Here is a 23,249-nt window from a genome sequence, read left to right as displayed (position 1 = left end):
TCCTCGGTACTCATTTGCTGACACACATGCTAGGCCTTGGACTGCAGGACTGAATTCGAGGCCTCCAGGCCGGAGGCTAGTGTTCTACCTGCTGGATAGCCATTGACACATACTTGTATCACAATACTCCTAATGATGTGATGATGGCAGTAAACTGATACCGACCATTGAGAATAGTGTATCAATGTGCAATCAAAACAGACATTTATGAATAAAGCGACGAACGTGATCGTGATCTCATTTATAGTCTTTGTCTTCAATCGATAGTTTATAATAATGGGCTCAGAGGTTAAAACCGTCAAAATATTACTTCTTATTTGGTGAAAAATCCTGTTATTAGAGGCAAAATGGTAGTTATTTCTGAAATCAACATAAAAATTGATTCAAAAACACCTAATTTTAACAAATCATTTGTCAAAAATTTTGAAATGCAGGCTAGTGTTATATGATGAAGCCCTACCCTGGCAAAACGCTTAATAAATAAATTACAACTCTGTAACCCTACAACTGTTTTTCCAAGCAATGGAATGGAATACTTTATCGTTCCATTTGTTTATTGTGAATTTAAATATGTACATGTGTAATGAAGTGAATTCATTCAGATTTTTTGGTAATTTCGTATCCAGATGTGTTGCTTTGTCGTTATTTTGATGGGTGATGATTTACTTATATCAGATATACGGTGCCAAATTAAAATGTTTGATTAAAGATTCCAATTAAGTTACTCCACCCACGCATCACGCATGGCCACGTAACTTCACAATATAAATGATAATAAAAAAGTCTACTGTTTCTCAATGCTTTCGAACATAAACCGCTGAATATTTTTAATATTAACTTGATAAATCTTAAGTGTTCTGAGAACTACCCTAAGTTAATACAAAAATGAGTTAAAAACATGTTACAAACCATGACGGACCACTTGTTCAAAAAAGCACTCCGTCTTCAGGCCACGAGTGGCCTACCGGGACCATCCGATCGCTGTGTCATCCTCAAATGTTCAAATGTGTGTGAAAGATTATTGGACTTAACTGCTAAAGTCATCAGTCCCTAAGGTTACACACTACTTAACCTAAATTATCCTAAGGACAAACACACACACCCACGCCCGAGGGAGGACTCGAACCTCCGCCGGGACCAGCCGCACAGTCCATGACTGGAGCGCCTGAGACCGCTCGGCTAATCCCGCGCGGCCGTGTCATCCTCGGTGGAGGATGCGGATAGGAGGGTCGTGGGGTCAGCACACCGCTCTCCCGGTCGTAAGATGGTATTCTTGACCGAAGCCGCTACTATTCGGTCGAGTAGCTCCTCAATTGGCATCACGAGGCTGAGTGCACCCCGAAAAATGGCAACAGCGCATGGCGGCCTGGATGGTCACCCATCCAAGTGCCGAGCACGCCCGACAGCGCTTAACTTCGGTGATCTCACGGGAACCGGTGTATCCACTGCGGCAAGGCCGTTGCCCACTTGTTCTAAAAGCTCTCTTAATTTTATACAAAAATGAATACATAACATGTTACAAAAGATGATTAGTTCTAGTCACTTTTCAGTCAACTTTGTCTGCTTCTGTGATAGACCCACGCCTTCAGCTGAATAAAGTACTACATACTGTGGATCTATTTACCTTTGTTTCGTTTTCTTGTTTTACAATCATTATCTGAATCTTCAAACTATGAACTACTCATCTTAATATTATCTATGAAACAGTTAATCAAATTGGTTTAGCATGATTGCAGGCCTGCCACTGATTTATTTCTAACATGTGACAACTCCTTAAGTTGTCCCCTATGGGAAACAATTGCCGACTTCAATCTGCTCTCTACAAGCGGCAAGGTAATGACGGCGTCCCGTTTTATTTTCAATCGATGCATCTATGTCTCAGTAAGCAAATTTTCAATTTTTGAGGAGTTATGCCCTTGTAATAATAAGCGATTCAGCTGAGGAACTAGAAAGAAAGAGGAGGACGCGTAAATCTATCGGGGAAGCAAATAACTTGGACTTCAAAAAGGGGAAGGAGAACACTATGTGGATCATAAAAGAAGAGAATAATAATGAAATCTCAAAAAATCGAAAAATAATGAATGAATGCTGGAAGTACTCAGAAGAATTATATGAGATAAAAGTGAGCAAGGGGTTTCCAGCCATTATGGAAAAGTTGAGATGACACTTAAGGACATGAAATGGGGAAATGCATGTGGTTGTTATGAGATTCCGCCAAGGAAAGGCGGAAATACTGCATTTGTGCAATAATATTGACAAGAACGTGGGTCGCCAGATGACGTCACAGGCATAGTGATGGTGCCAATATCGAAGAAAAGAAATACCACGAAGTTTACAGAATATAGAACAATAAGTCTTATATCTCATTGGGAAAAAATTCTACTAGGAATAATGTATAGACGATTGCAATCAAAAGGTGTGAGGCATTTCCACGAAGAAAAGCTAGATCTCAGACGCGACAAAGGTAAAAAAGATACAAGCGGACTGTTACGAATAATTGGGGAAAGATACCTACAGAAACGTAGAGGAGTTTCTGTAGTTTTTGTTGAAATGGAAACCTTTGATAGACTTGAGTGGATTAAACTTTTAGACGCCTTGAAGACTATCGGAATTAATTGAAAGGAAAGGGGACAAATAAGCAATTTCCTCATCACGCAGAGAGTAAAAAGTAAGAGTAGGAGTTAAAATTGTATGATGGGTTGGACAAGGCTATTGTCTTTCAACTACTCTATTTAATATCTATTTAGACGATTTTGTTAAAAACTACTTCCAATAAAAGTGTGATGCTACGATGGGAGCAAGAAAAATAAAATGTATAAGATTTGCTGATGACATGGTAATAATGAATGAAAATGATAAGACAGAACAAGTTATTACTTCAGTACCTATGATGCCAAATTAACAGTAACAAGAAAGCAAGAGATAAAAATAAGGATAGTTATTGGAAAATAAATGTGTTATGGGTGGTACCGAAATAAGGACACTGGAGAGGAGACAGGTTAAATGTGTATGTGCTTTTGAGATGTGAATATGGGGAAGAATGTAAGTTATGAAATCGACAGATAAAATAAGAAAATGAGGCTGTGTTACAAAAGGTGAACGAGAAAACACGAATACTGGAAACAGTTAAGAGAAGGACAAGAAATTGCTAGGACACTGGATGAGAAGACATTGCATAATAAAGGATTCAGTAGAAGGCACATGGTGACTGGAAACATGACCATAGATAGGAGATGATACTAGTTAATTGACAACATAAAGACAAATACACTGTCTGTCCAAAGAAGGAGATATGGTCAGAAGTTAATGTAACTTCGTACACGTACACATAATCGACAACTATGTAAATGATTAGAGTTACAGTTCTCTGTGACGAGTAAAACAGAAACCATACTCCATTAGAGCTGTCAGTGTTTAGTGTTGCTATGTGCCCTGGTAGAGTGCATACGGTGCGTGAATAGCGTCAATCTTGAGTTATCACTATAAAGAACAAGGGGATGTCGTCTGCTCGGTTGAGACAGCGTTATCAGCACCTGGCAGAGTTTGAAAGGGGGTTCATTGTGGGTCTTCATTTGACAGCCTCGCGACTCGTGCAGTATCCAGATATGTGGGGCATCAGATGTGGCAGTGGCTCGAAGCTGGACTGCATAGAAGCGTGAAGGCAGGCATTCCTGTCATCTAGGTCCCGGTCAACCACGTCTGACCAAAATAAGGAAGGATCTGCGTCTGCCATCTGAGAACAAGTAATGGACTCCTTGCAACATCCCGTGTCGTGCCGCACCATTGGTCGGAGACTAGCAGAAGCTGTACCAGAGATTTGTCATCCTATGCATAAGTTGCCCCTAGCACCACACTGGGCAGTTGCCGTGACCAGCAAGCATGTCCTACTAATGAATAGCCTCGCACTGTGTTCAGCGATGAATCGCGATTCTACATTACTCTAGATGACCATCTACGGCGAATATAGTGACGACGCAGGGAAATGTCCCATTCTTCCAATGTTTTGGAGAAGCACAACCGTGTTCCTCCAAGTGTACGAACTGATGTCACATCTGGTAGTGATCGAGGGACTCTTACAGTATGTTAGCTCACAGGTGACAATATCATGCTACCATTTTCCAGCAGGTAAATGGCCGTAAACAATTGGCACTGAGCTCTATGAAATTTCTGCGTGATGTTGAGGCACTCCTGTGGCCAACAAGATCGCTAGGTCAGTTCTTAATGGATTGTGTACAGGACCAGCTCTGACATTATCTCTGTCTCAGTGGCGGTATGCATGATATCAATGTCCAGTTAAAATAGTTGTAGGCCAGTATGAAATTTTCACCTTGCAGCCGAGTGTGCGCTGACATGAAACTTCCTGGCAGATTAAAACTGTGTGCCAGACCGAGACTCGAGCTCGGGACTTTAGCCTTATGTGGACTAGTGCTCTACCGACTGAGCAACCAAAGCACGACTCACAACCCCCCCCCCCCCACCCCCCTCTCAGCTTTACTGGTGGAAGTAAAGCTGTGAGGAGGCATCGTGATCCGTACTTGAATAGCGTAGTCGAGAGAGCTGCATGTCCTCTGAAGGAAAAAAAAAAAACTGTATAAAGGACTCAATGATGAACTTGAGTGGGTGTCACGTGACGTCCGCGTAGATCAAATGCAACGAACAATACCGTACAAAATGAATTTTAAAAGGAATCGGCAGAGACATTGCTCGCGAAAGGTGAAGGTCCCGAGTTCGAGTTTCGGCCCTGTACACACCTTTAATCTGCTAAGAAGTTTCCGTTGTAGGCCAGCTTGCCTAAGGAGCAGATACGACAGGTTTATGACACCCATCTCAACCGAGTCAGTGCACGCATCCTGCCAGACCAGAGAGGGAGCAACGCCATACTGGTATGTGGGCTCATAGTGCCAAGTTCTTTGAAAATTTGACTCGATTTTGTAATCGCTGTAATAATAACATGTACTTCTGCTTCTAAGAATTCATTTTTTTGTCAGACAGTGTACATCCTACGCAGATTTGGAAAGGTTAGTGCAAACCTGGAAGGACTTGTGAATCCTGAACTAGCAGTGATGAATCTGCCTAATGGCAGAACACGTCATCATAACAGATACTAACTTCAGATTTAGTTGTATCTTACCGTTAAAATATTTTCATGAAGGTGCAACAAAAGGTGCAAAAATGACTTAATACTTGTATCTCGCCTCTTAACCCTATGTAGCATGTCTCAGCTAGCAAATATTTGCATATGTCCACAAAACAGGCAACTAAGTGAACAAGCACAGGCGGAGAAATTGCTGCGGTTGGATGACTCTTGTTTCCTACCACTCGGCACTTAAAAACGTCAATAACGAAATTATTTTATTTACAATTAATTACTCTTGTGTAGCAAAAAGAACGTGGACGACAGTGAAGAAGACTGGAAGCAGTGATTATGCGAAGATTATTTCTTGATAATGCAACAATTGGATGGTTCTGTGAAGATTTAGAGTGCAGATGATGTAGATATTATATCATATCGCTCCATGACAAGTCTTCTGGGCAGTGACGGTAGCTGCATGCTACAGATATTGCTTACAAGGCAAGAACATAGGCCAACGGAACTTGCAAAGCTCTGTTGCACCCCCAAAGTACATCGCGGTCTCACAGCAAGCGCACTAAATACCGTGGCTATACATTAATTTTTTTTTTTTTTTTTTTTTTTGTGCATTTGGTATTTTCCAAGACGAAAGTGGTACTCGTCGTCGGGCGCGCTTAGTGGCAGCTTGGCATGTCGCGTTCATCAGGCTTCCAACAAATTTAGTGTTGTCCGAATTCCATGATTTTATTTGATAGAGCAAATACAGGATTACGCGGAACGTCGCATTAAGCAGCAGATTAATTGAATCCAGCACCCAAACCTACAATGAATTCAGTTCAGTTACCAGATCACGGCTCACTGCCCACTCGGTATAAATGTCTAAAGCAACAAATCAATTTTCCATTTCTGTACCTAGGAAAGAATTAGACTGTATAGTGAATAGAAATTCAGAATGTCTAGAATTCGGTATAATGTAGCATATCTGATATTTGGAACAAAACCTGCGACGAAGCGTCTCGGCAATGGTACGGAAAGTAATCCGACGTCACTAATGGTGGCACTTAGCCAAGAAGCTTGCCCCCATCACAACGGGCACGCCCGAGACTCTTATCGACGTACTTCTTTCTCACTAGACAGTCAGATGATGTTAATAATAACTGATCAATCAAGCCGCCCATGTCGATAGTTGGGCTCAGTCGGAAGAAATGACAGCTGGGGAAAGATAGCAGTCGCGAAGCAGACACAACGCGACCGAGAGTGCAACTGTCCTCCAAGAATGACACAGACTAAACCCAGGAAATCACAATCAGTCAGCGAGTTCAACAAGTTCAATTGCGCAAGTACGAATTTTGTCACAGTCTGAAGATCAGTTTACATCCGCTAACAGCTACCAGGAATTCTGGAACAGAGCAACTTGGGGAATAACCTGCTTCTTGGGTTGCTTGAAAAGCGGGTCATACTATGTCACTGCTCTCAGTATTTGTGTGTGTGTGTGTGTGTGTGTGTGTGTGTGTGTGTGTGTGTGTGAGAGAGAGAGAGAGAGAGAGAGTGTGTGTGTGTGTGTGTGTGTGTGTGTGAGAGAGAGAGAGAGAGAGAGAGAGAGAGAGAGAGAGAGAATTTTATTGTGCTTTGGAACTCTGAAAAACGAAAGAATACCACAACAGGAATTTCCACTTCATCCTGGCAGTCGCGATGAAGAATTTCAACTTTTTCTGCATTTTTGACGATTATTTTTTCGTAAATGTCGATGTGAACTTGAGTGATTATAGATGTTACCTGAATATTTAACACATTAAAGGAACTTTACAAAATGAAAGAAAGAACAACACAGGCAACACACGTACACACACACGCGCGCTTTCACGCATGCAGATAGAAAGGAAGAAAGTAAACAGAACTCAAATTTGGCGCCACTCTCACTTGAGAAGAAGTGAACATCAACTGCGACTGAACACACAAAACCAACATCTTCACTGTATTTTGGAAAAAATTTAAAAATCTTATTTACAAACGAATTTCTTCAAAATATGTCTACTGTTTGCGTGTGCTTCGCAACAACTCCTGGGAATTCAGATGGCAAGTGGTTTGTGAAAATTAAAAGTAAGTAATCACGAATAGAGTCATGTAATATCATTTTACAACAATATTACGTTTAGTTGTAAAGTGATGTGTCAATTCGTCAACTAAATTCACATTAATATCATTTAGTTGCTGATGACAAGCTACCAGAACCCGATAAGTTACAGAGTCTTGCATATCTCTATAATGAAAAATTAATGTGATGGCAACAGCAAACATGAAATCGTTTTTAAACCCTAATTATCGTAGTTTAATTGTCACTTAAAACATGTTCAAATTTTACAAAAAAATGGCTCTGAGCACTATGGGACTCAACTGCTGAGGTCATTAGTCCCCTAGAACTTAGAACTAGTTAAACCTAACTAACGTAAGGACATCACAAACATCCATGCCCGAGGCAGGATTCGAACCTGCGACCGTAGCGGTCTTGCGGTTCCAGACTGCAGCGCCTTTAACCGCACGGCCACTTCGGCCGGCCCCAAATTTTACAGATTTGAATAAAGAAAACCCAGTGATGATGGCCCGAAGGCGCTGAAACACGTTTGGGTCTACGTGAAAAAAACAGTACTTTGCATTACCGAGCGAGGTGGCGCAGTGGTTAGACACTGGACTCGCATTCGGGAGGACGACGGTTCTATCCCGCGTCCGGCCATCCTGATTTAGGTTTTCCGTGATTTCCCTAAATCGCTCCAGGCAAATGCCGGGATGGTTCCTTTGAAAGGGCACGGCCGACTTCCTTCCCCGTCCTTCCCTAATCCGATGAGACCGATGACCTCGATGTCTGGTCCTCTTCCCCAAAGAACCCCAAGTACTTTGCATTACACGCGTACCTTATCTCCAAAATAGTCATAAACATCAATAGACATAAATCATTGTAGATTTTGTACGATACCCATAGTATTAACTGTCTTACAACTCTTGGACATAATAATATGAAAACTGTGGTACTGACACTTCTTATCCAGAGTTTGGTTTCTTAATTTTAAGTGACGCACTTCGACTTTGTAATCATTTTCCCACTATATATAATATTTTTGAAAGTAATCTGAGCCATCATTACATGTGGGATACTTCTGGTGATGTGCTGATATAATGACTTCCAACACGGGCAAATTGAGTGTGGCTGTTTAGTTGGTGCACCTGTAACAACACTTCTGAATGTGTCAACAAATTTAGACAACTCGTCACGTGCCATAACATCATTCAGAGGAAATCGGATATCTTCGTCTACTGAACACAACAGTTAAGAAAGACTTAACTTACTGATAGAAAATAGGATGGTATGAAAGAGGAGTTTCATTTCTACTACGATGCCCAAGGCCACGGAAGTTCATATCGTCCATAATTCGAACTATAAAGCCTTCTGAAAGTTCTGAGAGTTGGGCAATCAAATCAGTGAGTAATATCATCACACGGATAGGAAAAGTAATTGGTAAGATCTATGAACCAACTTTAACTTACCGTGATCACTGTATAGCGCGTAGCGCGGGTATTGTTTCCTGGAGTCCGCTGCGTCTTACAAGATGAGAGAGCCAAAATTCACACTGCTGGAAATATTCACTATCGATTTGATAAATATGAGAAGGAAATAACTCGTTTTCTCTGTTCTCCGTAATTGCAGGATTGGAATTTTCTCGAGACATTATTGCCTATATTGGGTAGACAATTAAGTGACCGTCACCCCGCCTGCCCAACCACCCCCAGGAATTGGGGTACTTTCTTTGAGAGGAAGGACGTAAAATCCTACTGATCCTTATTCTGGACTGCCCAGAAGATTCGGGATGGTTTGGCCGTACCCCACACTAGGGCGATCATATTATTTTGTCCAACGATTGTTAACAACATCTACTTTTCAAACAACTTACTCTCGCCGAAATACTGGCTGTCGCTGTAAATATTACCTGGCCGAATACCTGTAAGTTGTTTGAAAATTGTATACGCCAGGAGAAACTCAGGTCTAACGTCTCCTTTGCTGAATGATAGAGTGCCATTTACGTTGAATGCTAATAATCTGACGACTGATGACATACATTTCTGGAGGGTAAAAAAGTAAAATTTTGACCAGTTTATCCGATCACTTCAGTCACGAAGACACATAGTATTTAAAATTTGCTTCCTTACATCCTTATTCTTACACAAAAAAATCCATTGCTCGTTTCAACACCTCTATCTGTGAAGAGTTCGATAAAATGTTTCAGACCGATGTTCAAAACGATTCGCACAGTAATGACCAATATTTGAAGGAATTATAATCCATATATGAGGCACCCAGCGAGGTTGTGCACCGATAATACATCAGGTTGACACTGTGTAGAATGACGGTTTAAATGCGCGTCCGGACACCCAGATCTAAGTTTTTGCGCTTTCTCGCAATCGCTTAAGGCAAATGAAGGGACTGTTATTTTGTAAAGAAGTGCTCCATTCTTAATGACAGCATTTTGGAAGGGCCGTAAACCGTAATCTTCCTATTCTTTTTTAAAACTGAAACTTAGGAACTCAACCGCAGTCCCGCCACACCTACTATCTGTTGTGAAAACTAAAAGTTCTTCAGTATCGCTCTGCCATAAAAGTAGACATATGGGTGTGGTGCTACAAATGAAAACACAATCTTGCAGACGTAAATCTGGTATCGCAATCGAGATTTACATTTCTCACATTTCCTACTATAATTCCGGGAATTACAGAACCATGCTTTAAGCTACAATGAGGCATTTCCTTTCATACGATATTGCAGTGCCTGTGTTACTCTGATTACCAGGCAAATCTCCTTTGGACATGCATGCATGGCCAAAGAGTGGTTGTCCTTATTCGAAATTGAGGATACATTTAATGTTTTTCCTTTCTTTGTCCTTATCAAATTCAAACAGAGTCGATTCTCTGATTATGTAGATTTCATTAATGTCAGGATTCATTCTTGTAGTACGAATCACTATAATGTACCCTTCAGCATGATTGCGAACTGAAAAAGTAGCAATCTGAAACTACAGAGACTCACTTAGGAAAGTGTAACAGAATAAAAATGCGAGTAATTGACTTCTTGATGAATGATGGACTTGTGGCGTGGCTGAACCCATATAGCCGCAGGTTTTGCCTTTCTAAAGTCTCTATGACACTCTCAAGTATGTTGAGGCACGAACCTGTGTCAACATTTTAACCCAATCAGTATCCATCATAGGACATACTAGCGCATAACCTACAACGGGCAGCACGTTGTCTTTGGAGACAGTGAAGTGAGCCACACCAACATGGAATTGGTGCTCACGATTTACGATCTTTCGTCTGGTGAACCTGTCAGGTTAGGTGCGATTCTTATGCGATTTTCTTCACTTGTCTAGGCAAATTCCAGCTGATTAAAAATCCCTTAGAAACTTAGTTGACGAGCATTTAAAATACAGATAAACAAACAACCACGTTTACAAGATACACAGACACGACTTTTCTTCCTTGGGGTAACTGATGTTTGTGGCGACTGGCAGGAAATCATGCAATGGGATAAAAATAAAAGTAAGTAACTGTCTTCATAAATGGGCGATTGGTTATCATTGGTGGATACTATTGCCAACGTGGCAAATGTTAAAAATTAAGAAGGGAAAGAAAAGGAATTAGAATCTCCATTATCGAGCAGTCGAGATATAAATCGAGATTTGTGGCGAATGCAGTGATGGGCGGCAATACAATCGGTAACAGTTATGAAGGGGGTGAGGGTAATGACTGCAGCAAGAAAGTAGTGAATGTAGGGTGCCACCTCCTGTTTAGGCCATGCATGCTGCAGTCTCTCCAGTGCATCAGCTATAACCATCTGCGAACTCGTCTCAAAAATTTGGATCGCCTCTTTCAGCGACTCATTACTTCAGTGGCAAGACTCATCTACACTCTTTTCGAGCAAGAGAGAAGAAGTGGTCAAATTATTGAACGAATTTGCATTAACGAAAGCTGAAAACCAAAACTATCACATGGAAGCTAGTCCTACTTGTCAATTATATCACACACGGCGCATTATACAGTATAAGATCTTATTTTTACTGTTTATCCAAAGCTTTCGAATTAACTACAGTAACGCAGAAGAAAAATCGCGTGGAAGGTGAATATAAAAAGGTTTAGTTTTATGTCCTTTCGATTTCGGTATCATTAGGGAAGGAACGCAACCTCAATTAGAGAAGGAAGCTTCCCTGGTCTGTTTGGTAAAAAAAAAATCATCCCATAATTAGCCAAGCGACCAAAGGAAAGTAAAATCAAGATGACTAGGGGAGTATTTGAATGAAAAAATATCTTCTAGACGTGTTGCATTGGAAACTGTCCCTATCTCAAGTGAGACGCTCTGTTATGTCAAATGATAATCACAGTGCATGGAGCTTTTTATTTAATATTTGCATTCATAATCTTTGGGAAACATAAAAAACAAATTTTCTCTATAGTATATGATTTAACAGCCAGCAGACGATGTAATGAAATTATTTTTATTTCACACAGTAATTCTCTGACTTAATTATCCATGAAATTACTTTAAGGAATGATTTTCTAGGATGGTGATAACAGCGGTTCTGCGTACCGGGTGGAGAAATAAACTTAATTAAAAGGCTTCATAAGCATTTTCATCTCTGTTGAACAGAGCATTTCGTGTCTATCTCAAAAAATTGCTCAATATTCTCGAAACATAGGAATCCGCAAAAAGTACTTTTCGAATTGTGCGTATTTATTGCCGAAGTTTGAAGTACCGTGCTGTCATTTGATTTATAGTGTTGTGCTGCAAGCTACAGTATTCGACGTAAACATCGTCGAGATAAGACAAAAAATCTAGGAGACAAACAGAATGAGATGCCTTCGATGTTTTGCCAGCCAAGCACTGTACGACGTGCTACAGGACATGGACAGACAAGTAAAAAGTAAACAAGGTTTTGTAATTATCTAACACATCGCTACTACGCCTTAAAGGCCTCGTCTGACGCTTCGAGTATTTATTTATTTTATCTCAGCGCCATTAAAATGATGTAAATGACATTCCGCAAAGAAATTTCGTCAGATAATTTTTTTTTCATAATACCCTAACAAGAAGAACTGCATAGGTGCCCACGTTTAAGGTTTTCCAACTTACTCATGTGGCAGTGTAGGGGTACCTAATTAATTTCGTTATTTGTGGACATTTTTAACCACTTCCAACCGTCGAATCGAAATTCAATACATCATCGGAACTTCCTCCGTTCTACAGATAATCCTCCTCTGTTAAGTTCCGTCAGGACTCAACTTGGTCTTGCTTTATGAGACTGTAACGAGCAAAGCCTGACATCTCGATGTGCATAATCTCTTAGTGTCATTATATGATGAAATCTCTTCTGAGAATGCACTTATAATATGAGGAATCATTTTACATCTCTCTATAAAATACGAAAAATAAAAAAACCAGAAACGAAATACACGATATTGAGATTTCAAAAAAAAACATGTTCTTTATGCTGTTTCCGTAATTTCACTAGATTTTCGAAACAGCATAAAAGATTTCAAATCAGTACGTGCGCCAAATTGGGAGAGCTTATCGGAAGTCCAGCCGTCGCACGATGACACTAAGAGCGCATCATGTCAGAACACTGGCGATATACGTCAACGTGACGTGCGTGCCCAGTCAATTACATAATACATCATTTCTTCGGAGCAATGTTCCTCTCATACTCAAATTGAGGTCGTTATCATACGTCTTTGTTTTAGTGCACCCAATCAATTTCTTGCCAATATGTTATAATGTCGCATCGACATTGTGTAATCATACCAAATTTTCACTTTGTAGCAAAATTTACGCTTGACTGAAACGTTCGCTTAAATTTTAATTGGTAAAAAAGTTTCGTCAGAACGTAGTTTATGTTCCAAATGAAAGACTGGACCGCTACGCTATGGTTCAAGCAATATCTGTCATATCCTGTCTCCCAAGCGTGCTATTCATGTTAGTTATACAGTAGAGCATTTGCGACGTTAACATCAAAGCTGTAATGCGTACCTGAAGAGCCCAATATGGTTTTGTGTTTATTACCCATAACCAAAAAGAAAAGCATTGAAACAGGAAAGGTACAACAAAGTTACAACTTATTTCAGTAAATAAAATTAGGAATTTACTCTTCGAGATGAAAAATAGAAGCTTTTGATAAATGGTATTGAAAGCAATGTGTTTCTTTCGTGAGTTAAAAGTTTTGATGGCGCAGCCTGTGGTACATAGTGACATTTAGTGAAGAAAAGTCATATGATTGCCTTCTATCTTACTTCTGAAATACAAAACCGATTACCACTGTCACGTTACATGAATGAACTAGCATTTGACTTGGACGCTGTAACTCCGAAAGTTCTTCGAAGTTCCATTTCTGAAATAATAACACCCATGTCTTACCAATCAGAAACATACAGCTTGAAATCTGCCAACGATACAAGCGTAACTGTTAAAGGTTTAATTGTCAATCTGCAGCAGCTCTTGATTCACAGTTAGTAAGCTGACTCTCAATTAGAGTAAAACTTAGTCCATTCAGATTGTTACGCTTAATCCCGTTAGGAGTGATATTTCCTTGGGGAGTGACGCAGTGGTTCCGACACTATACTCCCATCCCAGAGGGGCGAACTATAAAATTTTTGTCACTGTTAAAGGTTTAATTGTTAATCTGCAGCAGCTCTTGATTCACAGTTAGTAAGCTGACTCTCAATTAGAGTAAAACTTAGTCCATTCAGATTGTTACGCTTAATCCCGTTAGGAGTGATATTTCCTTGGGGAGTGACGCAGTGGTTCCGACACTATACTCCCATCCCAGAGGGGCGAACTATAAAATTTTTGTCCGGCAATCCACATTCAGGTGCTCTGTGATTTCCGTAAACTGCATGAGGCAAATACTAGGCGGCCCTTATCAAGAAGAACACATCCGATTTTCTTCCTCTCTCTTATCCAGTCAGAAACTCTATTCCGATTATGTAATGAGCTCGTTGTCAACGGGACGTTGAATAATCTTCTAACTTTCGTTTTGGGGGTATTATTCTACTTATTTACAGTGATTGCATGATTAGCGACGCAGTTTGTATCTGATTTCTGATACTGAGGATATATGGAAAGCACTCTTGGAAGACAAATCTACATCTATATCTACATGGTTACTCTGTAATTCACACTTAAGTGCCTGGCAGAGGGTTCATCGAACCATTTTCATACTACTTCTCTACCATTCCACTCTCGAATGGCGCGATGGAAAAAGGAACACCTAAATCTTTCCGTTCGAGCTCTCATTTCTCTTATTTTATTACGATGATCATTTCTCCCTACGTAGGTGGGTGTCAACAAAATATTTTCACATTCGGAAGAGAAAGTTGGTGATTGAAATTTCGTAAATAGATCTCGCCGCAAAGAAAACCGCCTTTGTTTCAGTGATAGCCACCCCAACTCTTGTATCATGTGAGAGACACTCTCACTCCTATTGCGTGATAACACGAAACGGGCTGCCTATCTTTGCACTTTTTCGATGTCCTCCGTCAATCCTACCTGATAAGGATCTCTTTAGTGGGTTTTGTCGTATCTTCTATGTGTTCTAACAACAAAGCGCAGTCTTTGTTTCGCCTTCCCCACAATATTATCTATGTGGTGTTTCGAATTAAAGTTGCTCGTAATTGTAATTCCTAGGTATTTAGTCGAATTGACACCCCTTAGATTAGTGCGATTAATCGTATACCCGAAATTTATCGGATTTCTTTTAGTACCCATGTGGATGACCTCGCACTTTTCTTTGTTTAGTGTCAATTGCCACTTTTCGTACCATGGAGAAATTCTCTCTAGATCATTTTGTAATTGGAATTGATCGTCTGATGATTTTACTAGAAGGTAAATTACAGCATCATCTGCAAACAATGTAAGGGGGCTGCTCACTCGTCACCAGCTAATGGTTCAAATTGCTCTGAGAACTATGGGACTTAACACCTGAGGTCATCAGTCCCCTAGAACTTACAACTACTTAAACCTAACTAACCTAAGGACATCACATACATCCATGCCCGAGGCAGGATTCGAACCTGCGACCGTAGCGGTCGCGCGGTTCCAGACTGAAGCGCCTAGAACCGCTCTGCTACACCCGCCGGCCCGACCAGCTAATACTGAATGTAAATACCTTACCTGAAAAAGAGGAGAACACACAGAAGGCGAGGAGGAAGCTAAGCGAAAAGTCGCTGGTTGAAAGGCTATGTAATATTATTTCTGTGGTTTAAAAAACCAGTCAAATTTACAAAGAACTTGGCAGCAGGAGCCCAATTATCAGTATGACGTTGTAGCCCCTCGAGTCTGAATGCATGTATGGTTCGGTTGGGAAGGGTGTCATAAATCCGTTGTATCCTCTCCTGAGGCAAACTGGTCTACAGCTGGTGTAACTGGTCCTTCATATCTGGATACTGGAACCGGGACGAAGCTGATGTCCTAGCTCACTCTATACAGGATCTACTGGGGACAGATCTAGGGGTCTCGCGAGACACGGGAGTCTCCTCACGCAACACTTCATAGTGGCACGTGCCATGTGTGGACAAGCTTTGTCATACGAGAGGTAATACATGAGGACAGTGGATGTCCGAGGTGTACTGTTGTATCGTCAGAGATCCTTCAATCATTCACATCCGTGATCTGAAGTAATACCCGAGCCCCCCCCCCCCCCCACCCCACCCCACACACACACACACACATACCACGACGCCAGAAGTGCCACAACCATGCCTTTTCAACTTGGCAACGATCATTCGAGGTGGCGCAGAAGCGTGATCCGTCACTGAACACAATGAGACACCATTTATCAGTAGTCCATGCTTCCCAGTCACGGCACCGCTCAAACGCAGCCGTTTGTGGTGTGGTGCTAACGGAAGCCTATGCATGATACGGTAATTCCTTTGTCCGGACGCTGCCAGTCTCCGACCGACGATACGGGATGACACAGGGTGTTGCCGGGAGTCTACTACTTATTCTCGGATACCTGGCGCAGATGTGAAGGGGCTAAGATGTGCTCCCTTTGTGTTGATTAGACATGGTCAACGGGGACTTTGACGACAAGTATGCCTGCCCCTGCGTTCCCGTGCAGTTTAACTGCGGGCCACTGTCGCATCCGAATGCCCCACAAACCTGGACAGTGCCCGATTCGACCAGCCAACCAAATGGAGACGTACAATGAAGTCCCTTGAAAACTCTGTCAGCTACTGATAACGCTATCTCTCACGAGTACACGACATCTCCGTGTCTTTAACTGATCATCCAACATCTGACGCTGTTCACGCTCCTTGGATACTATACCATGCTTGTTAACAACACTAAACACGAAAACACTAATGCACTCTAGTGGCCATTGTACCTGCTACTTGCAATTCTAATAATTTATGTACATTGATATTTAACCATGCCTTCTGCGTGCTTCACTTTCTTGTCACGTACAACGTTACTTCATTTAAACTTCTTAAAATTTAGATAACAGATCGCTTATAATTCAAACAATCGCTGTAATTGCTGTGGGTTGTTAATAATTAGTAAAGTATGTAAAATAAATTCTACCGACATATAAAATTTTCGAGTGTGCGATTTCGCTATATGTCATGGAACATAATGTCTTGTATCACTGAGTATGCGTAATTTATGTGGGGATTTAAGTAAACAAGCTTAATTAGTGTTTTCAGATGTTTTTGTCACAGCTGACAAAGAATATGAAGACTTTAGAAAATGTAGTCATTTTTTTAAAATATCATATCAGTGTTTGAAATCCCAACGATATGCATAGAAACGTCCGATCGTGATACTGCTGAACAAACGTTGTATCAGTAACATGGACGTAACTAATCGAAAGTTGTACTCAGTAACGGTATATTGACAACACGGATTTAGATAACATCGTTCTTTTGAAACACAATTAATTCTTTACTCGCACGAAATGTTGAGTGCTATTGACAAGGGATTTCAATTTGATTCCGCATTCCTAGATTTCCAGAAGGCTTTTGACATTGTACCTCACTAGCGGCTTGTAATCAGATTGGATGCTTATGGACTATCGTCTCAGTTATGCGACTGGATTCGTGATTTCCTGTCAGAGAGGTCAAAGGTCGTAGTAATTGACGGAAAGTCATCGAGTAAAACGGAAGCGATTTCTGGCGTTCGCCAAGGTTGTGTTACAGGCCCTCTGCTGTTCCTTATCTGCTTAAACGATTTAGGACACAATCTGAGCAGCCGTCTTAGGTTGTATGCAGATGATGCTGTCGTTTATCATCTAGTAAAGTCGTCAGAAGATCAAAACAAATTGCAAAACGGCTTAGAAAAGATATCTGTATGGTGCGAAAACAGGTAATTGACCTTAAATAATGAAAAGTGTGAGGTCATCCAAATGAGTGCTGAAAGGAATCCTTAAAAATTCAGTTACACGACAAATCAATCAAATCTAATGGTCGTAAATTCAGCTAAATACTAAGAAATTACAATTACGAACAACTTAAATTGGAAAGAACACACAGAAAATGTTGTGTGGAAGGCGAACCAAACAGTGCTCTTTGTTGGCAAAACACTTAGAAATTGTAACAGATCTACTAAAGAGACTGCCTACACTACGCTAGTCGGTCCTCTTTTGGAGTACTGCTGCGCGGTGTAAGATCCTTATCGGGTACGATTAACGGAGTACATCGAGAAAGTTCAAAGAAGAGTAGCACGTTCTGTATTATCGCGAAATAGGAGAGAGAGTGTCACGTACGTGATACAGGACTTGAGTGGACATCATTAAAATAAAGGCGTTTCTCGTTGTGGCGAGAACTTCTCACTAAATTTCAATAAACAACTTTCTCTACCGAATGCGAAAATATTTCGTTGGCGCCGAGCTACTTAGCGAGAAACGATCATCATAACAAAATCAGAGCTCCCACAGAAAGATATATATGTTCGTTCTTTCCGCATGCTGTTAGAGAGAGGATTAATAGAGAATTATTGTGAATGTGGTTCGATGCACCCTCTACCAGGCACTTAAGTGTGATTTGCAGAGCATACATGTAACTGTAGATATAACATTTTACTGGGGACAGCAACAAAAATACTAATACGAGGACGCGGTGAAAAGTAATGCCTCCGGATTTTTAATGTGAAAGTCTTAAAGCTTTTTAAATAAAAGACATTCTACTGTTTTATTCTTCATCTCTACATATTTATTTCTCAGCATTGTCACCCTGGCGGCGAACACATTTCTCCCAACGAGAGCCGTCACTATAGAAAGACTCTGTTGATGGAGCCAGAATATCACCTCTGCCTGCACCGCTTCATCGCCATCAAAGTGAAGTCGTCGAAGGTGGTGTTTAGGTTTGAAAAGGGATGAAAATCGTATGGGGCCAGTCGGGACTGTACGGAGGATGGTCGGTGAGGGTGAACCCAAGGCGAATTGTTGCTGATGTCGCAGCGCTCGTGTGTAGTCCGCATTGTCGTGCTGGTGGACGTTCGTGCGGTTAGATACTCGATCACAGCATGCTGTTTCTCGCGCACGGACATAGTTACGCCACGTACACGCTACAGTCGGAGAAGCCCTCTAACGGCAGAGGCTTGCAACGTACGTCAGCGAAGCAGGAATTTTTTTTTTTTTTTTCATTTATTGAGTTTCGATTTCCCCCGAAGGGGGCGGGCTTGCAGCAGCTTAGTACGCCGCTCTTCAGTCTACAGAATTTGTTTTAAGAAGATGAAGCTGTCTGATGCGGTGAATTTATGCAAAGCAGAATACATAGACACCACAGCTGCAAAACTCAATTACAGAAGTGTGTATCCCATTGCCACTGAACGTCAAAATGTAAACTTGGAAAACAATGTTTTTCATGACACAACTGTTGCTGCTTTGATGTGTTTTGAAGTGCTTAGTGAGGGTACAACTGACATTGTAAGAATAATTACAGATTTATGGGAGGCAGTCAATGTGAGAAACCCAATTTACGACTATGTTTGTAATGATTCTAGGCTACAGTTGAAAGTGTGATGTAAGGAAAGCACTGAAGTTGTACTAATGTCAACTATACTATGTGAAATTTTCCTACCAAATAGTTTTCTAGGGTTTACTTAGAGGAAAGTTGTATTCACACGGCAGCTTTTCCTTTCATTCCCTAATTCGTGAGACTTTGTTTTGAGTAACTGCAAATGGATTTACAGACACCAGGAAATCTGTCAAAATTGTTCATCGAAAGCACGCTGCTTTTTATCACCAAAATAGAAATGTTACTGCCTCCTACAGTAAACGCTGAGGAAACTGTCTTTGAAATTCTAATGAATTAAGCGACTGTCTAATAACGTTATAAACCGCTTGATGCAAATTTGGTTTAATGCATAACTTTACACTTATTGGCGCGGAGATTTTTTTTTAACGTGTGATTAAATATTAATCATTCAGACCTATACAGCTGAACAACATTTTGTTTTCGTGTATATAATACGTATTCTCTACATTAAAATTCCACTTTTGACATTTAAATGGGGAGAGTAATAGCGACATGCTCGTGCACACTTCTTCTGTTATCGTCGAAGTGCGCTAATTAATGTGCATACTACACGTCCTACCATATAATTAACTTCTGTACTATTTTCTGTTTCCGTGTACTACATTTTACGACACTTATTAAAATTGCATTCGTAGCTATTTAAAAAAAAGAATATAAGTGATTCGCTCTTGTGTGCATTCGATAATCATACACTTGCGCTTGTTACAAAATAAAACAGTTTTGTTATTAAGGTGCAACAATACGTCCTTTCTGGAAAGCTGGCCGTCAGTTCGACAGCTGCGCGACGTTGTCATACTGAAGATTCCGGCTTGTGTGAAGTTGGCTGTGGTCTTTCCCTGTGCCATATTGCGCGGCCCGAGGAGGGCAAGCAGCCTGGGTGTGAATGCCATTCATCAGCTATGCGGCTCCGTATCTGTCAGCTGCTACAGCCCTGCTGACATCAGCGGTATGCCGGCTGGCCAGGCAGTCCTGCTGACGGAGGCTTGCTGAGCTTCTGCGGCTCCCTACTTCATCCTGGGGCCAACGTCTTCCTCTCCAGCGGCGACCACACTTTTGTATCTATCAATAAAAATCTATTTCATTCAGGGATGTCTTACTACAGTTCGATCCACGAACGATGGCGGTTCGCGCATGTCGAGGCACGGATGTGGATTGCATTTCTGACGATCCCAAGCGACAGTTGCGGTGTGCGCATCCATGTGCTTTGGGCTGGTAGAAAGCGTGTACTAGGACTAACAGTGAACCTGGGTGACTGACTAGTTTGATAAGGATATCATTTAAAACAAAGTGGAAATTATATCAAAACGTTAGAAATAATCACATTCGAGCTACAGTAGCCCTTTACAAACAGTACTGCAAGGTGCTTAAAATGTTGCTAGGAAGGAAAAAGGGATGTTGTGCGCAAACAGAATAGCTAATGCACAGGGTAAAATTAAAACTATATGGTCAGTCTTGAAGGAAGTGTCTGCCAACAGCGCAAGGTCGAGGATATACAGTCAGTAATAGTAAAAATGTTTTTGTTACTGGTAAGTCAGATACATTTACAGTATTTTCAATCACTTTCTATGATAGGTGAATTAAATAAAATCTTAGTTTCTACAGGGAATCATATGACTCTCCTGGAAAATGGATTTCCAAGACTGCTATCCATAATACATTTCCTTGGGACTGACACTAATCACGAATTATATCGCTGAAGACTAAGGACTCTCATGGATATGACGGGATATCTAGCAGAAACACTGTGCAGCATATGCCAGTACAGTACTTACTACATTTGTTATTATTCCTTTAGCAATGATCAGTTTCCTGGACGATTAAAGCACTCAATAGCCAAATCACTTTATAAAAAAGGACAAAGAGATAATGTAGACCATTTTGACATATTTCTATGCCGTCGGCGCTAGCTAAAGTTATTGTAAAGCAGTATAAATACTGGTACGAGGGTAACTGGTCAATTCAATTCACGTAATTTGCTATAACGTTCAGTTTGGTTTTAGAAGTAGTTTAACAACTGAAAATTCTATATTCTCTTTTCTCTGTGGGGCACTGGACGGATTAGGCAAAAAGTTGTGAACAGTAAGAGTGTTCTTTGATGTAATTAAGGCGTTTGGTTATATTGCCCATAAAATATCACTGCAGAAGTTGTCAGATTAGGGAATGAGAGGAGCAGCTCACAACTGGTTCCTCTCATACTTTAAGAATGCACAGCTAAAGGGCATTCGCCAAGGTAATAAGGATGTAATAGCTATGACGTGGAGTCTGATTTGGACACAGTTAGGGGGAAGGGTGCCTCAGGGGTCAGTGCTGGGGGAACTACTGTTTCTTATATACATGCTACGCCTTCTGCTATGATATGTGATTCAATAATATTTCTATTTGCTGGTAACACTAGCTTGGTAGGGAAGACTGTTGTGTACAACATATGCAAGTTAGCGAACAGTGACGTTCAAGACATAAATTCATAGCTAACAGAAAATAAATTGATATTAAATCACACTAAGAGCAGGTTTTACAATTCCTAACACACAATTCAACTAAAACTGACATTTTGATTGCACAGACTGAGCATATGATAAGTGAATCTGAACAGTCTAAATTCTTAGGTATTCGGATAGATGGTAAACTCTCACGGTAAATCAAGTTTCGTGATCTTGTTCAAAAATGAATGCAGCTATATTTACCGTCAGAGCAACATCTGCAATCAGTTATAGTTCAACACGAAAATTAGTCTACTCTGCTTATTTTCTTTCGCTTATGGCATACGGCATTATATTCTGGGATAACTATTCCGATTCACATAGGGTATTTTCGGCTCAGAAACGGGCAGTTCGAGCAACATGCAATATAAGTTCTCGAACTTCTTGTCAATCCCTTTCAGGAATCTGGGAGTTCTGACACTGCCCTCTCAACGTACATTTTCTTTAATTTCGTTTGTTGTTCACAATGTGAGCTTATTTCCAAGAATTGGCAGCTTTCACCCGGCTAATACAAGGCAGGAATCCATTCTAGATCTGAGTCGCACCACCCTAACTCTTGTGCAGAAAGGCGTACAGTATTCTGTTGCATCCGTTTCCAGTAAGTTACCACAATAACTAAAAAAATATTGCAGTAATCCATGTACTTCCGAATCTAAACTGAAAAATTTCCTCATGGCTCCCTTCTTATATTCTGTTGTGAAGTTCCTGGAAAAAACTAAGCAAATTTAGTTATATTATTGATTATACTGTTATATACTGAGCAGCTTGTCACCTACACAGGATTCGTGTAAATCTAACCTATTATTGGCTTTTGTGGTGTTAGTAATATGTACTTATTTGTTCCATGGCCATGAAGATTTGCGCATCAATTTGATCCTACGGAACTAGATGTGCAAAGTAAAAATATATATAAAAAAAAGATTATTTGCTATTTTTCCTTGAGTCGCAATTTTAATAGCTTACAATAAAATTGTAGCAGCGGCAATTAGGCTTCATCTGGATAGTGGGAAATTGAGAATTGAAGTAGGAGTCAGGAAAGGAGAGTTCATATCACTAAAACTGTTCTTCGCAGCCCTATACGAAATCTTCTTCCCAGTTAAAACTGGAAACAAGAAGAAGGAATTCATTGTAATGAGACACATATGAAAATTCTCCATTTTACTGTTGATATTATACTACTTGACAAATTGGCTCCTGTCTCGGTTTCTTTGGCCGAATTATGTTTGACGATTTTTCTGATGTTCCTCGCCACAAGTGGCTGGTATTGTCAGGGCTATACGAGAGGCGTTCAATGAATTCGAAAGTAAAGTTCTATGTACTGACTTGGCAGAAAATCCTAAGAAATTTTGGTCTTATGTCAAAGCGGTAGGTGGATCAAAACAAAATGTCCAGACACTCTGTGACCAAGATGGTACGGAAACAGAGGATGACAGACTAAAGGCCGAAATACTAAATGTCTTTTTCCAAAGTTGTTCCACAGAGGAAAACTGCACTGTTGTTCCTTCTCTAGATTGTCGTACAGATGACAAAATGGTAGATATCGAAATAGACGACAGAGGGATAGAGAAACAATTAAAATCGCTCAAAAGAGGAAAGGCCGCTGGACCTGATGGGATACCAGTTCGATTTTA

At 40.7% G+C, this 23,249-nt stretch overlaps 1 pseudogene; it reads right to left on the bottom strand.

The window, feature by feature from the left end:
- Nucleotides 1–1,346: 1,346 nt before the first annotated feature.
- LOC126472049 (5S ribosomal RNA) lies at nt 1,347–1,464 on the bottom strand (annotated as a pseudogene).
- Between the last annotated feature and the right edge of the window lie 21,785 nt (nt 1,465–23,249).

Source organism: Schistocerca serialis, chromosome 3 (assembly GCF_023864345.2).
Source record: "Schistocerca serialis cubense isolate TAMUIC-IGC-003099 chromosome 3, iqSchSeri2.2, whole genome shotgun sequence".
In the NCBI taxonomy this organism is placed as follows: Eukaryota; Metazoa; Arthropoda; class Insecta; order Orthoptera; family Acrididae; genus Schistocerca; species Schistocerca serialis.
This window is presented reverse-complemented; position numbering and strand designations above follow the sequence as displayed.